The following is an 18,892-nucleotide window of genomic DNA, read 5'->3' on the forward strand; positions in this document are numbered from 1 at the left end:
TTATAGAAGGTGTGACTGTAGCTGTCCTACCTTATCAAGTTCCTCCCCTTTACACCTGAGGAGGGTGTGCATGTTTTAAATAAGTGTTTCTAGCTCTGGCCTTCTTTTCCTCTCCATATCTTGATACTGTTATTTTTATTGAAACGGATCTTATGAAAGTCACCAAGTTAGTTTGCTCTTGCTTCGTCTAAGGTGTTTATTTTCTCAAGGCCCCATTTAGTTCCACACACCGTAAGGGCAGAGAGTGAGAAACAAGGTCTCAAGTCTCTGTTTTCTCCCAGAATGCACACGGGAGTGAGAGACAGACAGTATTAGGTAAACAAACAAAAAACAACAATTTCAGATGGTGGTACGGGTTAGGGCAATACAAGGCTATGGCATGGCAGAGAATGGTGTGTGTGTATTATTAGCCTCTCTGGGACCTCCTGGAGAGCAGTCTAGTAGAGGGACCAGAAAGCACAAAGGCCCTGGAGTGGAAATGAACTTTTTGTATTTGACAGACAACAAAAGGCCAGTGTGGCCCTTGCGTTGTGAGGGAGGGGAGAGAAGAGGAGACAGGTCAGAGAGGTGGGAGGGGCCACGTCATGCCCGTAGGTCAGTGGAGGAGTTGCGTGATTTGATTTATGTTTAAAAAGTGTACTTTTGGTGTTCGTGAACCCTGCTGGTTCTTTTTCAAGTTCTCTTTTTGCCTATTGTGCTTTCTTCTCCTCTGTTGTGTGGGTTTTCCCCAGGGCCCACTGCTTTCCCTTCTCTTTCTCTTGAGCTCATGAATTCTTGTTATTTAGACCACCGCTCCTACTGGAAGACTCCCACGTGCGGGCCCTCTCGTCCTGACCTCTGCCCAGGCCTCATCTTCCATTTCCAGCTGGCCTGTTTGCTATTATCACTCAATTAGTCAGGATTTGACTTTAAATTCAGACTGTTATGTTTTGTAAAAGTTTTTCAAGTTTTCCCCTAAGCAACTCCTCTTTCCAACTTGCTGATTTCTGTTACCATCCCACCACTCTCCCAGGTGTCCCGCTTTGAGTTTTCCTAATTTCTCCATCCTTCGTCCTCTGTCGATGGTCAGTCATTAAGACCTGCTGATGGCCATGGCTGTCCCCTCTCTCTCCTCAGCTGTTGTGCTAATTCACCTTTGGATTATCGCCCCTGGCCTCTTCAGAGTTGCCATTTTCTCAGAATTGGTGAAGACTTTTTTATGCCTTTCAAATATTATTTCCCTGCATTCATCTCTCAACTTGCAGCCATATCATTTAGCTGTTCTAATCAGGCGAGTTCCAATCTCTCGACCCTAGTGGGCTTTCCTCATTCTCTTATTTCTAGAACATTGCCCAAGGTGTTTTTGTTCCATATCCAGGAATGCCCCTAAGGTAGGAATGGGATGTAATAGTCTATGTTGGTTATGACCTCAGACAGCTATGCATTTGACTCTACATCGTCTCCTGAACGCAGATTATTATTACCCTTCATGACATTTCAGTACCTTGTGCAGTGCCCAATGCACTGTAGGCTTTCAGTAAATGTTTGCAGATTGAGTTTCTGGAGGATTATTGAGGGGAGGCAAGCTTGCTCCCAGACCCTTTATAGGAGCATTCCAGGCAATGGCTGTGGTCATTAGGGAGAAGGTACCATCAACAAAAGTGGTTGATAATTAAAGATGATTTGGGGTCACATGTAGGATGGCAGAAACCCTTTACACCATAAGCTCCAGCCATACCCTCCTGCTCTCAGTTCTTCGTGAATGCCATGCTTCTTCCTGCCCCAGGACCTGTGTGTGTATGTGCTGTTTCCTTCACCTGGCACACTCTTGCTCCCTTCCCCTTTGTATAATTAAATTCTTACTCACTTTGCAGATTTCAGCTCAAATGTCACATCCTTAGTATGGTCCTCTAGGCATTTTCTATTTTGAGAGAGAGTGGTGGTTGTTACTGTTTTGTTTAGTGTCCCTTCTATTGTAAGCACTGATACAGCAGAGACTCAAACATTCAATTAAAATTTGTAATTTATCATTGTAAATGAATATTTGCTTTCAATCTACTTTTGTTTTTATAATTTTATTCCTTTGCTGAAAGGAAATCCTTCCAATGGCATAATCTTCTAGTGGACAATTGTTTTCGTCCACTGATTTTCCATCACTAGTATAGTGCCTGGCATGTATTACATAATAAATATTTGTTGAGTTAATATACAGTTCTAATTTAGTGCCATTCAATAAACAGTGGTTGAGGCTCCTCCTGGAGCACTCTTTAATTTTGTTGTTTGCTTATTTCTGTACTGTGAGTTTTCTCAGCAGGTATGTGACCATCACTATTTTGGGACTGGGACTGTCATTTAAGTGTTTGTATTCCAGCTGTACGAAGAGATAGAAGGTCCAGCAAGAGGGGGCTGGCATCATAATGGTAGTAAATTTGGAGATTTGGGGAACGTGTCTCAGAGTTTGAAACTTAACATTTTTAAGGTACTATATGGAATATATAAACATTATGCAATAAAAATTAAGGAAGTCTTTTTGAGGTAGACAATTCCTGGCTGAGAACTGCAACTTAATAGGAAGTTGTGTTAAAGCTATAGGGAATGAAAAGACAGAAAGTTCCTGAAGAATCCCCTAACTCAGAAAAGATTATCTGTGAGCCATGTCATGTGAACTCTTTTTTTTTAACCCCCTTCTTTAGCATTCCTTATTAGTATCTCCCAGCACTTATAGTTACTATAATCTGCATCTTTGAAAAAAAATTGTGTTAGTCTGTTTTCCATTACTTATAACAGAATACCTGAAACTGAGTAATTTATAAGAAACAAAATTTATATCTTATAGAACTAGAATCTGGGAAGTCCAAGTTAAGGGGGCATATGTAGTGAGAGCCGCCTTGCTGGTAGGAACTCTCTGAAGGGTCCTGAGAAGGCAGAGGGCCTCAAATCTGAGGGGCTGAGTGTGCTCACAGGTCTCTCTCCTTCTTTTTATAGAGCCACCAGTCCCTCTCCCAATCTATGCATGGACTAATCCATTAATCCATGGGTTAATTAATAACCCATTAATTAGTAACCCATTAATCCATGCACAGATTAACCCATTCATGAGGTCTCTGTCCTCATGATCCAATTACCTCTTAAAGGACCTACCTCTCAGTACTACCACACTGGGGATTAAATTTCAACATGAGTTTCTGGGAGGGACATTCAAGCCATAGCAACCATGAAGTTACTACCTTACTTGATGAGAGCATCTCGTAGTGCCCTACAAAATGTTTTCACACATTCGCTATTTCATTAGAGCCACACATTGTTTAGCAGTGGAGATGAACTTGGTGATGTTAAGTGACTTGCCCTGTGTGCATTCATGCATGCATTAATTCACACAACAGATTTTAAGTTTCAAGTACTAAGTGAAATACAGGCAGGGGCAGATGCAGGTTTTGTGAGGCCTGAAGATTATGCCATTGCAAGGATTCCCTTTCAGAAGAGGAATATCATTATAAAAACAAAATTAGATTGAAAGTGAAATTCATTTATAATGATAAATAACACATTTTAAAAAGCTGGCAAATTCCATAAACATCACATTTCCAATTCAAATTCCTCTTATCTGGATCCTGAAAATGCCCTCAGACGTTCCAGTGCCACCCAACAGGAAGGGGAGTGTTTCTGAGGGGAAATTGAATGGAAAGAGAAAGGCAGCTTAACAAACTGTGGTTAAAATACCCCACCCCCTACCCCTGCATAGAACACTTTTATTTAATTTTTCTGTAACATCATTCACCCAGAACACTTTGGATAAACAACAAATTACAAGCTAATCTCGTGATATTCTATGTTGTTATTGTTGCTTTCCTCTGATGGTGATCTGGTGACCACCCCAGCTTTGTACAGGGCAAATTCCATCCCATTTTGAACAGTATCTTGCTATGGAGGATTAGAAGGCACTGACTGTATGACCATGTTGCTTAGGGTCATCCCAAAGCGTTGGAAGAGGTCTCCGGGAGCCTTGAAGCTTTAGGGAAAAATCTGCCTTTGGTTTCTGGCTTTTTTCCAAAGGCTGAGGAAACAGGCTGCCCTGCCCTTGAGAATTCACTACTGAGTAGGCAATCACATCATTACAGAAAGTGATTATATGTGATAATTGTGAGAAATGGTTGGATAAGAACATGCTGAGAATGCTTCCGAAACCACAGGAGAGGCAAATGGACTGCAGAGCCTGGGTAGGAGCTGGGTTCACAATGGAGACTGGAATTAGCCAGGTCACAGTCAGGTGAAGGGTGGTCCAAGGAGAGGGCGTGGTCTGAGAGAGGGCTCATGCACTGGTTGGCATTGGCTGACTGGAGGGGAGAGTTGCTGTGAGCCTGGGAGAGGAGGTTGGAGCCATCACATGTCTGGTGAGGGCAATGCTGGCATTGGAACCCATGTCTTTGGCCTCTACCCACATCACCACATTGTGTGATGTTCCATGTGTTCTCCATGTACTTACACTTAATTTTACAAACACTTTTCTTTTGAGTTTTGAGAATAACATCAAGCTTTGCTTACAGATGGTGGAATTATTAGGGGCAGAAAAGGTAGCCCTAATTTCTTCCCTAGAGGGGTGTGTGTGTGTATGTGTGTGTGTGTGTGTGTGTGTGTCAAGGTGGGGAGGGCAGTTTCTGAATAACAATGAGGTTATGCTCATGGAAGGTGGCCCTGATGTGGGGATCCTTTGAGGGTGCATGGCTAGCAAGATTCCCTATTTCCCCAGGGACTTGTCCTCAGGCCTGCCTTCTTTTGTGCAGATCAATAATAAGGGGAATCCTGGGGTTGGCGGGGAGAGGAGAGAGAGATTGATTTAGGGGAAAACTCTAAACAATTTAGAAAGAGTTGCAGGTATAGACCAATGTCAAAGACTTAAGGCTGCCTTTTATAAAGTTGTCAAAGACTTTTGTGCCACCATGGAATTAAAAATTACCAGGTTGTGGAGTAACATTACGGGAGGGCTCTCTTTGTGGGTGATCTGGGTGTGGAAAGTGCTGAGCAGTAGATGTGCTCATGGGAGGGAATTTGAAAATCTAGGTTACTGAAACAATATATTTAAGCATCTGACATAACTATTATTTAGAATATGGCTGTAGTTACTCAAAGTGACTGTGCGGAAAGAGGAAACATAGCTTCTTGTATCCCTTTGAGAATAGACCCAAGAATCTACAGAAAAAGTAAAGTGATTACTGGAGTATTCATTTTCAGCAGATTATCTAATAAAGTTGGATCATTAAAGCATTAATCTATTTAAATGTACCTGACCACTCATAAATTAGATTTAAAAAATTTGTAAGTCTCACCTGCCAACCTGACCATACTGCTTTCAAAAGTCTATTCTCATCAGTAGAATCTATTTTGATAACTTCTAGTCAATGAAAAATGTAAACTCTTACGAGAGAATGTTTCTTAGAACTCACCCACTCCCATTCAATGTTCCAATATGTAAAGAAAGTTAAACATAAAATACTGGGATCAATCACAATGTCCATCTTTAGACAGTTGGTTAAATCAATTATCCGGTCTTTGAAAAGAATGATGGAGGTCCGAATGTGCTGAAGTGGAAAGATATCTATGATATATGGTAGTTTTTTAAAAACACAAGTTATAGAAGAATATGGAATCCCATGTGTGTGTTTTTTAAATGAAAAATACTTATGAATTGACAGAACACTTCTAGAATGATATCCAAACTCCTGGAGTGGGAGTGAGGAATGCCTTCTACATACGCACTGGTCTACTGTTTGAATTTTTTACTATGAGCCCAAATTGTATAATCTTTTTTTAAATAAAGAGAAGAACAATAAAAAAAATTTGTGAGTCCATCAAGAATCACAGATTTTTCCATTTAAAGTCATCACAAGGGGAGGGGAGAGGATGGGGAGAGGTTGGTCAGTGGGTACAAAGTTACAATTGTAGAGGAGGAATAAGTTCAGGTGTTGTATTGCACAGCAGGACGACTATGGTTAACAGTGAAGTATTGTATATTACAAAAGAGCTAGAGGAGAAGCTTCTGAATGTTCTTACCCAAAGATATGATAAATGCAAGAGGTGATTGAACACATGAACTGCCTTGATTGGATCATTGTACAATAAGTACATATCAAAATATCAAAATGTCCCCTATAAATATATATAATTACAATGTATAGTTTAAAAATTAAATTCATCCCTAAGAGGTTTGAAAAAATAAAGTCACCATAAAATGTTGTGTGAAAGGAATAGCGCATATTTTGGTAAGAAACAAAACACTTCCCATGAGTTGGAATATAAGAATATCCCAAGGGCTCGTGGAACAAAATGAGTTAAATGACTTTTTCAGTGGGAAGTCCAAGATTAGCTTTCATAATAATGCAGTACTCTATTTTTATTTTGAATTGTGACTTTTATGGTTCTTTACATTTTTACTGAATTCTTCATTAAGAATTCATTAATAAAGGTATTTTAGAAAAGTTACCTATACATAAAATCCTGTTTGTAGCAGTACAGTGTTTTCTTTAATAAAAGCCAGCGGTGAACACTTTTCATAAATACACTAAATTGTATGTTTGAAATTAGATTTTTAAATACTCGGTTTGTTTTGAAGTGGAACACCTTATACATCATTGTATTTTTGAATTTTAAAAAGGTATTTATTCACAGATGGCAGAGGATTAAATGTGAAAATAGATGATATTGTATCAAAACCTCTGACTGAACTCAATAGGGAGTTTTCCCCCAGGCAAAACAAGGGAAAAAAATAAGCCAAATAAGATGATACCTGACACATTGCCAGTAAGATTTCTATTGGTAACCGCCATTGTGCTTTCAGTGGAAGTTGGGATGATGGGAAGGGGCAATTAGCCATTAAATTGGATGTGGTCTTTAGTTAAAAATGGGGATACAGATTAATTTTTGAAGCATTTTTGATGGTTCAGAATTGTCAGTATCTACAGCTTTCATCGATGAGTAGATAAACTGTGGTGCATACATATGCCAACCCTCCCCCCTCTACCATGCCTAACCTGACAACCACCAATCTGTTCTTGATCTCTATAATTTTGTAATTTCAAGAATGTTATATATATCAAGCAATACAGCTTATGATCTTTTGGGACTGCCTTTTTAATCACTCAGCATAATGCCCTTAAGAAACAGCCAGTTGTTGCATGTATCAATGGCTCATCCTTTCTTGCTGATGAATTGTATTCCACGGTACCTGTGTCCAGTTTGTTTAACCATTCACCTCTTGTAGGACATCTTGATTGTTTCCAGGTTTTGTATATTATGAATAAAACTGCTATGAACAAATGTATATAGATTTTTGTGTGGACGTAGTTTTCATAACATTTCAAATGTGGATGTTCTTGAGATAAATGTCCAGGAATGTGATTGCTGGGTTGTATAGTTAAAGTGCATGTTTAGTTTTTAAAGGAACTGACAAACAATGTTCCAGAATGGCCGTATCATTTTACGTTCCCACCTGCATTGTACAAGAGAGCCAATTTCTTTGCATCCTTGAGAGTATTTGGCATTACCACTATTTTTTATTCTAGTTATTCTGATAGGTGTATAGTGATATCTCATTATGGTCTCTGGTATAGATCTTTTAAAAAAAAATTCTGGTAAAATATCATAACATATAATTTCTCATTTAATCAATTTTAAGTGTATAGTTTTGGTGGCACTGAATACATTCACATTGTTGTGCAGCTGTTAGGACTATGCATATGTAGAACTTTTCCATCTTCTCCAACTGAAACTCGGTATCCTCTGAGCATCAACTCCTCGTCCTTCCTTTTGCCAAAGCCCCTGGCAACTATCATTCTACTCTTTGCCTCTATGAATTTTATTACTCTAGGAAGATTGATGTACAAATATCCATTTGAGTCCCTGCTTTCAATTTTTTAGGTATATACCTAGAAGTGGAATTGCTGGATCAAATGGTAATTCTGCGTATAACTTTTTGGGGAACTGTCAAATTTTCCGCAGTGGCTGCACCATTTTACATTCCCACCAGCAGTGCACAAGTGTTCTATTTTCTCCACATTTTTGCCAACACTTTTTATTTTTAAATAATAGCCATCCTGATGGGTATGAAATGGTATGGTATAATTTTGTTAAAGATACTTGAAGTGATTATGTAGCCCTCTTGGGAGCAGGGATTTCTGATTAGGGTTCTTCCAACCTTTCGAGTTGCAACCAATCTTCATCCTACCTCAGTGTAAGATGAAAGTTGATTTTTTCGTCGCTGAAATTATAGGCATTCCCTGACATCTGAATGTGTTTGGATCCTAAGTTGAGATAGCAAGAGTTTATATGATGAGTTTAGATAGCAAAGAATATCTAAATCTTTTGGGGTATGAAAAGTTATAGATCAGACAACAATAGATTAATCTAAAAAGTTACCTGAATCCAACTGGAAAGCCAGAGTTCAGAGAGTGGAAGTTCAGAGAATGGAGGTTATCTCTATTTTAATGTCAGTTGGCACACAGACAATGTAGTAGGGAAAGCTCAGTCTGTCAGTTTATGCAACTCTGTGTTCCATGGTTAAATGGATGACACTTAGTCAAATTGCCTGAATGGTACTGAAGACAGAAATCATTTCTATAATGCCTTGCAAATCTAAATCTAGAATTATTTGATTCTCAATGTATTGGGGTTCTTTGATTCTCAATGTATTGATTCTTTTCTTTGATTCATAGAAGGCAAGCTCTTAGGAGGTATGAAAAAATAGTGGAGAATCTGGCTCCTCTTGGGAGTTTCCGTGGGAACAGGATGGCACTCAGGTGGATCTCAGGCCCTGGGCCTGGCCAGACTCAGGAGTCTCAGGGAGGAAGAGGAGTTCAGGTAGCCCACAGGAATCTTTAACTAAAAGAAAGTCTACTGTGCTCACCTACTACCTTCAAGGAGGTCAAGAGGAAAGGTTCTAGACTTTGCCTGTTTTCCTCTCTCTCTTTAACTCAATTATTTGAAAGGCTTTAAAAATCTCTACTTATCTTTTCCCAACATTGTGTGTGTGTGTGTGTGTGTGTGTGTGTGTGTGTGTGTTATGAGTTTTGTCTGTCTTTGTATAGAAGTATAAACTCCACTCTTTTTTACAAGTCATCTTGGTTAGTATAAAAGATAATTTGTGGCCAGGTACAGTGGCTCACACCTGTAATCCCAGCATTTTGGGAGGTCGAGGTGGGTAGATCACAATATCAGGAGTTTGAGACTAGCCTGGCCAATATTGTGAAACCTGTCTCTACTAAAAATACAAAAATTAGTTGGGTATGGTGACAGGTACGGTAATGAGTGCCTGTAGTCCTAGCTACTCAGGAGGCTGAGGCAGGAGAATCACTTGAACCCAGGAGGCGGAGGTTGCAGTGAGCCAAGATTGTGCCATTGCACTCCAGCCTGGGAGACAGAGCAAGACTCCGTCTTAAATTTTTTTTTTTTTTGTAAAAATGAAAGTCACTTAGTGTGGGGTGTATGTGGGTGGGAATAGGGGAGGGAATGGGGAAATGGCATTTAGGACATTTCCTGCTTTGACAAAGATGAGTTGCTGGGAAAGCTGTGCTTCTTCTCAGATAGATTAGTGAATGTTACTCTATTGGTCTCATGATGTTAACAGCCCTGGGGGAATCTACTCATTCACTCAGGGTAGGTCAGCGAATTTTCTAAAATAACTAAAGGATATCATCTACCTGTTAGAAAGTAGCCACTTCAATCTTCTCTTTAGAGGTTGCCACATAGAAAATATCAAATAGCCTTTCTAACGGTAAACATGACCAGTGCAGAGGCAGGAAGCCAGCTTGTGAACCCACAAATGATTATTATTACAATTTTTAATTATTATTTATTTAATTTTATTTTTTGAGATGGGGTCTTGTCCTGTTACCCAGGCTGGAGTGCAGTGGTGAGATCTCAGCTCACTGCAACCTCAGTTTCCTGTGTTGAAGTGATTCTCCTGCCTCAGCCTCCTGAGTAGCTGGCATTACAGGTGTGAGCCACCACGCCTGGCTAATTTTTGTATTTTTAGTAGAAATGGGGTTTTGCCATGTTGGCCAGGCTGATCTCAAACTCCTGACCTCAAGTGATCTGCCTGCCTCAGCCTCCAAAGTGCTGGGGTAACAGGCATAAGCCACTGTACCTGGCCATTATTATATTTTTTAAATAAAGGCAGGAAAACATAAAATGTGTGCCCAGAAAGGCCACATTTTGCCTCATCATACAGTTGTTAAACCTCTTTGGTTGAGATTTGCCATTGGCCGTGATGGCCAATGGTGTCATCACATCTGGGCAGAAGAAGTCCCATAATAGGGCATTTTGGCTTACTGGATGTTATCCTGGTGCACTGTAATGTCTGTACTACTGTATGTCAATATTTAACAGAGGCAGGACCGGAAGGGGACAGGAGGTTCACATATACAATTTGGAAAGGTAGATGGAACACTTTCATGTATGTGTCGAAAGAGTTCACATTTTCAGAACTGAGGTATTTAGACATTTTAGAACTATGATATTTCTACTTGTGACTGTGATCTCTTTACTTTTTTTTTTTGAGATGGAGTCTTTCTCTGTTGCCTGGCTGGAGTGCAATGGCACTATCTCAGCTCACTGCAACCTCTGCCTCCTAGATTCAAGCAATTCTCCTGCCTCAGCCTCCAGAGTAGCAGGGACTACAAGCATGAACCACCATGCCCAACTCATTTTTGTATTTTTGGTAGAGATGGGGGTTTCACCATGTTGAGCAGGCTGGTCTCGAACTCCTGACCTTGTGATTCCTTCCCCACCCCCACCTGCCAAAGTGCTGGGATTACAGGTGTGAGCCACCACACCCACCCTCCTGTGGTGTCTTTTCTGTAAATTGCTTTGTCTGCACAAAGCATTTAAAACAGAAGTGGAGGTGCTCTTATCTATGGAAAACCATTGGCAGTGGAGACCGAAGCAACCAAGGCAAGCAACCCAACCACTAAATCAGGCTTAAAAAACACTTAAAAGATACACACTTCGCTGCCACCTCTTTGAGTTACTCTTCCTCCTCTGTTCTGGCTCAGTTGCAACCTTCTTTACCATGGCTCTTGGCTTCTCTGTTGATGCTTGCCAACTTCATATACCTTCTACCTACTGTCTCTCTCCTTCCGGCTGTTTTTCTTTTTAAACTATGTGACATTTGATGTGAACATCAAGCAGCACCTGGCAAGTAATAAGCACTCAATATACGCTTATTGACCTGACTGATCATACTGAGATTAGCACTGTCCTTGGGTTTTCCATAAATTAAGACCACCTGATGTTCACTGTGTGCATGCCTCTAAAAGAAGAGCTGGCCATGTGGATTTGTGTTTTGATTTGATGGGATGGGAAGGAGAGCTGGGGATAAGGGCAGCCTGCTGAAGGAGGCTTATCATTTTAGAGTACTTGCTATGGGCCAAGGGAAATCCAGTCTTTGGCTAGAGTTTTCAGAGATTGTGATTTCCTGGACTCTCCTACGTGTTTCAAGGATATGTTTTTATAGACCATGTTGTCATCTCAAATGTTGACCTCCAGTGATAGAAATGACCCTGGCAGTGAATGAAGTGGCTTACTGGTAGGCAGGTGAGTGCAAACCAGTGACTTCCTGTCTACCATCTGCTTAGACCCAGGTTTCAGATGTGCTGAGCATGTGGTGGTGTTCAGCAACTGCTGTCTTGTTATGCTGGTACACTTAGCTGAACTCTGGTAGAATAAATCATTTACCCTGAAGGGTGGAAGTTCCAGCAGCCATTGAAGCTCTGAGCAGAGCTGAGCCAAGGAAGGGGCTTACATTTTCATACCCTTGGGTCACACTCCTTCAGGCGGCTTTTGGCCGGAGGAACTAAAATAGCCTGGAGAGGAAGCAGATGAAATCTAGTTTGTTGTCCTTAGCTTCTAAGGTAGACAATTCAAATTGAAGGCCATTAAAAATAAACCAAGAGAGACAGGAGAATCGTTTGAACCCAGGAGGCAGAGGTTGCAGTGAGCCAAGATCATACCTCCAGCTTGGGTGAGAGAGTGAGACTCTGTCTCAAAACAAAAAACAAAAAACAAATGCCAAGAAACAAAACCACATTGATGATGATTTTCTCTGTGTTAAATGTCCCATGGAGAAACATACAACACTGAAAAAAAGTAGTCTATTGAAGTTCATGTATCACAATTAGTTTGTTTTCTCACTTGAATATGAGCTCTGTGAGAACAGAAACTTTGCTTCTGCTTTTTCCTGCCAATTTCTGGATACTGTGTCTGGCATAGAGTAGATGCTCAGTAAATATTTATTGACTGACTGACTGAATGAAGCTTACATAAAAGAAAATGATACTTTGTCTTATATTTATAAATCTCAACTTTTAAGGAAGCTCTAGGTCAACTAAGAAAATTGGGAGAAAACATCCCAGTGTATGCCCTGAATAAGACCAGAAGTAATTACTTAGGGGAAGTCCAGATGCTGCCAGCGGGGCAAACAACTTCCTCAGTAGGTGCCCTCCTTCTACCTTCCCCCTTTCTTCTCTACTCTCTTCCTGCTATGGCCATAGCATCAGCAAATAGGATTATCTGAGAATGTGTATGAGTAATGTGTGACTTGAGTCCTTAATTTGCAGGGCTCTTCAGCGAATAGGGGTACTCTACCTTGTTCTAGAACAGCAGCCCTATCCCTGTACAGCTTGGGTTCTGTGGAGCCAAGAGTGCTAGAATTGGGATCCTGACCTGGTCACTTGAAATCTGCTGTCCTCTGCTCTATCTGATTCTGACCTCCCCATTGACCCCTTGGACTGTGTTGCTGCCACCTTGCTCCCAGAGGTACAGCATCACATGCTCTAGCCCACGTGAGCAGCTGGCTAGAGTGGGACTTTATAGTCAGTGTCCCCTAAGTCCCAGCCCTTCCTGGCTGGTCCTATAGCTGCCTATCACCAGAGCAGAGAAGCAAATTCAGAAGTTTGGAATATTTGGAAGGCACGTTTGTTTTGCGGCGATAGTGATGGTGTCTGTATGTAAAGTGTGCAAGGAAACAGTAGCTGGCAGTAAGTGGGTGGCTATGGTTTGACTATCCAAAGCTTAGCGGGGATTCATATCTGCCTCTGTCCAGGAAATGGCATTTCTATCTCAGTCCCACACAGGAGAAAGGCTTAATAGAGTGGGCTGGCTGGGGAGTTCCAAAGAATAGGCCTATAAATGATCTTTTAGTACTGAATTGGAGCAGAATTGGTGAATTTCCAGATATGCAGATGCAAATTATTATCGTGTGTATTCTTGAATATAGCCATATGGTAAATTTAATTTAACCATCCCTGACTAGTATAAAGAGGCAAGCTCATAGATTTCTATTATTTTTTTTTATTTATAAAGTCATTTTTAACTTATGTGAATTTTTTATTGTCTTGGAAGAATCTCCATTAACCAAAGAAATTCATTAGTTTTGTTCTAATTAAACTAAATACAAACAAAAAACCCAAAATGAACATAGTACCTATTAATGGCAAGATTTTTTTTTACTTTCTAGTATGAAAAGGTATATGTATCTCTGGAAGATAGAAGTTGATGAGTAATCCTATACTGGTTGGTATTACTGATATTTTGGATTCCAGTCCAAAGTTCATTCTAGTATTCACTCTTTGCTTATAACTTTTTCTCTGACAATGGGAAACTTGGTTGTGGTGATCTACAATATATTTACTAAATTTTCAAGCCTAGTATACTTGTAGTTTTATAATATTGCTAACCTTGTGAGAATACAGACCTGTGCCCCTGTTAGAATATAGATTTACCAACTAGATAAAGAGTTTGTGTGCAGTTCTTTTTGTCTTACAGTCAAAACACTTTAGCCTTTTTGTGGAAGTCTTTTTTTAAATTTCAACTTTTATTTTAGGTTCAGGAGTTTTATGTGCAGATTTGTTACATGGGTATAGGTGTGATACTGAAGTTTGGGGCATGATTGATCTTGCTACCCAGATACTAAGCATAGTAGCCAATAGGTAGTTTTTTAGCCCTCACCTCCCTCTCTGTCTCTTCCCTTAATAGTCCCCAGTGTCTATTGTTCCCATTTTTGTGTCCATGTGTATCCAATATTTAGCTCCCACTTCTAATTGGGGACATGCAATATTTAATTTTCTGTTCCTGCACTAATTTGCTTAGGATAAAGACCTCCAGCTGCATCCATAGCCTTGCAAAGGACATGATTTTATTCTTTTTTATGGCTGTGTAGTATTCCATGGTGTGTATGTACTACATTTTTTTAATTCATTCTACCATTGATGGACACCTACATTGATTTCATTTCTTTGCTTTGTGAATAGTGCTCCAATAAACATACAAGTGCATGTATTTTTTTTTTTTTGGTAGAGCAATTAGTTTTCCTTTGATTACATACCTAGCAATAGGATTGCTGGGTCAAGTGGTAGTTCTGTTTTAATTTCTTTGGGAAATTTTCCAGATGCTTTCCACAGTGGTTGAAATAATTTACATTCCTACCCACAGTGTATGAGCGTTCCCTTTTATCTGTAGTCTCACCAGCATCTATTATTTTTTGACTTTTTAATAGTAGCCATTCTGAGTGGTGTGAGATGGTATCTCATTATGGTTTTGATTTGCATTTCTCTAATGATGAATGATGCTGAACTTTTTTTCATGTTTGCCCTTTTGTCTGTCTTCTTTTGAGAAGTGTCTGTTCATGTCTTTTGCCCACTTTTGAATGGAGTTATTTGTTTTTGGCCTGTTGATTTAAAACAAGGCTATTTAGGTCAGCTCCTTTCTTTACAATCCTCTTTTGTATGCTTCTGTCATGCATTTGTAACACAGTTAGATTCATTGCTATAGTTTATGTTCCACCCTGGATTCTCCCATAATCCTGGTTGATTTTTAAAATTTTACATACTGCAAAATTTACTTGTATTGCAGAGTTCTGTGAAGTGTGGCAAATGTACAGTTTTGTATCCATCTCCATAGAACCATATAAAACACTTCCATCACCTCTCAGATTTTCTCATGCTGCTCTCTTACAGTCAAACTCTCTTCCAATCTCTAATCCCTGGCAACCATTAATCTGTTTTTCCTTCCTATAGTTTTGCCTTTTCTAGAACGTAATATAAATAGAATCCTACAATACATAGCCTTTTGTATATGACTTCTTATACTTAGCAAAATGCATTTCCAATTTATTCCTGCTTTTGTGCAAAACAATAGTTTGTTCCTTTATATTGCTGAGTAGTATTCCATTGCATAGATGTACCACAGTTTGTTTAACCATTCATGTGTTGAAGGCTTGGTTTTTGATGCTTATGAATAATGCTGCTCTAGTTATTTGTGAATAGGTTCTTGTGTGAACATAGGTTTCAATTCACTTGAATAAAATACTAAAAGTAGTATTCCTGGGTCTTATAAGCTATGTTTAATTTTATAAAAAATGGAAAACTGTTTTCTAAAGTGACTGTCTTGTTTTGTATTTCCACCAGAAACATATGAGTTTTGCTCCAGTTGTCCCACATATTCACCAGCATGTTGTATTATCAGTTGTTTTATTTTAGCCATTCTAAAAGGTGTATAGTAGTGTCTTAATTTGATTTTAATTTGTACTTCCCTAATGAGCAATGATGCTGAGTATCTTTTCATATGCTTATTTGCTATTTATATATTTTCTTTGGTGAAGTGTCTGCTCAATTTACTCCCTTTCCTTTTTTATTTATTGGATTGTTTTCTTATCGTTGAGATGTAAGGGTTCTGGATATAGCTTCCTTTTCCGATATGTGATTTAAAATATTTTCTCCTAGTCTCTGGCTTATCTTTTCAGTGTTTTAATCATGGTTTTCACACAGCAAAAGTTTTAAATTTTGATAAACTAAGTATATTTATCAATTTTTCTTTTTATAGATTACACTTTTGGTGGTGTATTTAAAAACACTTTGCTAAACTCAAGGTCATGCAGATTAAAAAGTGTTTTCTTTTAGAAATCATCTGGTCTTACATTTTACATTTAGATCTGTGATACCTCTGAATTAATTTTTTTTTTTTTTTTTATTGAGACAGAGTCTCACTCTGTTGCCCAGGCTGGAGTGCAGTTGTGCAATCTCAGCTCACTGCAGCCTCCACCTCCTGGGTTCAAGCGATTGTCCCACCTCAGCTTCCTGAGTAGCTGGGACTACAGGTGTGTACCACCCATGCCTGGCTACTTTTTGTATTTTTAGTAAAGACAGCGTTTTGCCACGTTGGCCTGGCTCATCTCGAATTCCTGTTCTCAAGTAATTCACCCACGTAGGCCTCCCAAATTGCTGAGATTATAGGCATGAGCCACTGCTTCCGGCGTGAACATTTTAAAAAATATGTATGTTCAATTGTTCCAGTACAATTTGATGAAAATACTATCCTTTCTCCATTGAATTGCCTTTGTCACTTTGTCAAAAATCAGTTGACTAAGGCAACTGATTTTTTTCTTTTATTTTAGCATATTTTGTAAATGTGTGTATATTTATAGGCTCTGTATTGTGTTTCATGGTTCCAGATTATACGCCATTTCACTAGTATCATACTGTATGTATTATTGTAGCTTTATTGTGTTGAAATTGAGCAGTGTTGGTCAATTTCAAAACTTTCTTATTCTTTTTCAGAATTGACTATTCCTATTTTCCTTTTCACACAAATTTTATAATCAATTTGACCATATATATGAATGAAGCTTCCTGAGATTTTGATTAAAATTGTGTTATATCTATAGATCAACTTGGGAAAAACTAAAATATTAAAAATGTTGAGTCTTCTAATCTATAAACATTGTATATTTCTCCATTAATTTAGGACTTATTTCTTTCATTAGGGTTTTATTGTTGTTAGCATACAGAACATATTATGTTAGATTTATGCATAAATATTTTGATTTTTGGTGCTATTATGAATGATGTTTGTTTCTAAAATTTCAAATTCTAGTTCATTGCTAGTGTATGGAAATACAGTTAATTTTTGTATTCTATAGTTTTGCCAACCTCACGTATTAGTTGTAAGAGCTTTTTGTTGGTGCTTTTTTCTTTTCTTTTTTTTTTTTAACAGAGATGATAATCTCTGTATTTTTTTGTAGGTAATAATCATGTCATCTACAAATAGAGACAGTTTTATTTCTTTTATTCTTATCTTTGTGACATTTTTTTCCATATTGAATAGAAGTAGTGAGAAAGAACATACTTTTCTTGTTTTTGATCTGGTGGGAAAGCATTTAGTCTCTCACTGTTAAGTATTAGTTCTAGGTTTGGTTTTTGTTTGTTTGTTTGTTTATTAGGTTAAGAAATTTCCTTATAGTTTACTGAGCGTTTTATTTTTAAATCATGAAAAATTGTTGAATTTCGTAATTTTTTTTTCTGCATCTATTAAATGGTATGGTTTTTCTTCTTTAGCCTGTTAACATGGTCAATTACATTGATTGATATTTGAATATTGAACGAGCCTTACATTTCTGGGATGAACCCCACTGGTTGTAATGTATTATCTTTTTGATGTATTGCTGGATTCAATTTGCTAATATTTTGTTGATAAGTTTTGTATTTATGTTCATGAGGACTACTGATCTGTAGTTTTCTTTTCTTGTAAAATACTTGTCAGGTTTTGGTATTAGTATAATTCGATTTTATTTGAAGAAATGAATTCCACACAAGTGGACTAGGAACCCTGTGCGCTTGTGAATTGTGAGGGAACAAAATGGTAAATAATACTGTAATACTATAGATAGTCTACTTTTTTGACTGAGGTGAAATTATAGATCTCTTGATCTCTGTTCATCTTCCTCTGCCTCTTGGAGCAGTGGATGCTTTTTTCTCCTCCATAAGTGGCTTAGTACCTACAGTCCCAGCACCAGCGCAGGTATATATTTTGTTGCTAAAGCTGTGCCAGCCTTCTGCAAAGGGCAGAATTGGAAAATTCCAGCAAACTCAGACCCAGTTTGCATAGAATTTTGCATGCATGTTAGCCAGTGGGAAGAAATGAAAAATAAGTATTTGGAACTGACACAAAGTTCAGTGAACTTTTCCCTCGAAATTATCAGCATGCTTCTATTATACACAGAACAATAGAAAAGTCCTCATTAAACTAATAGAACAGAGGCATATTCCCACTACTTACATTCCAGGCTCATAACCTAGTTCATGAGTTGCCCTTCTTTTAATCTCTTTTGGAGGAAAAATAGAAGGAATTAAGTAAGTTGCATGATAATATAACTTTGTTCTGGGGTTGGAGATCATTACTTTGTTTATCAATCTATTAAATGTAAGTATTTAAATATAAATACAATGAGCATTAGTTGAGGGGGTTTCTTTATTCACCATTTATTGTGGTTTCCCCAAATATAATTGTATTTCCTTTCCCTTTCTCTTATAGATGGGGGAAATTCAACAACACTAAGGAAATGAAATAAAATTACTGTATGAAGACTAAATTTTTATGAAAATGCAATATTTAAGGCGATTACTGTTCTAATTGTTAAAAAAAATTTTAATTTCCCCACAAAGGGTTTAAGTCAGTGTAGAAAACCTATTTGTCAGGGGTCAGACTGGTGAAATGTATTGCCCAAGTGAACTCCAATGACGTATATCCTCAAATGCATGCAACCATTCTCCCAGGACTTCTCTCCATCTTGTTTTCTTCATACTTGTTTTTCAACATTCTTCTTTGCTTTTATTACATTTCTCTATCTTTATCTCTTTTCCATCTGTTAGGTGGTATGGAGAATTCAGGGCTAAGTGTTAAATCCAAGATGATGTCATTTTCATGCAGACACAACTTGCCTTTACCACTTGGAATGGGTGAGAGATTGACTTGATGGGCAGAATGAGAGAGTAAGAGGAAGTTGGGCCACTAGCATCTTTCTAGTCCTGTAGACTTCAATTCTGAACAGATAGAAGTTCTAGCAAAACTATTTAAGATGTAATCTTGACAT

General features: G+C 38.4%; 1 protein-coding gene across 1 annotated transcript in view; it reads left to right on the plus strand.

The window, feature by feature from the left end:
• Window positions 1-18,892, plus strand: part of ARHGEF28 (Rho guanine nucleotide exchange factor 28) — a 257,148-nt gene that overhangs the window by 9,209 nt on the left and 229,047 nt on the right. The gene's annotated exons all lie outside the window — the stretch shown is intronic.

The sequence above is a fragment of the Aotus nancymaae genome, unplaced genomic scaffold (genome assembly GCF_030222135.1).
Source record: "Aotus nancymaae isolate 86718 unplaced genomic scaffold, 86718_ANA_hifiasm-v0.15.2.pri h1tg000014l, whole genome shotgun sequence".
Classification (NCBI taxonomy): Eukaryota; Metazoa; Chordata; class Mammalia; order Primates; family Aotidae; genus Aotus; species Aotus nancymaae.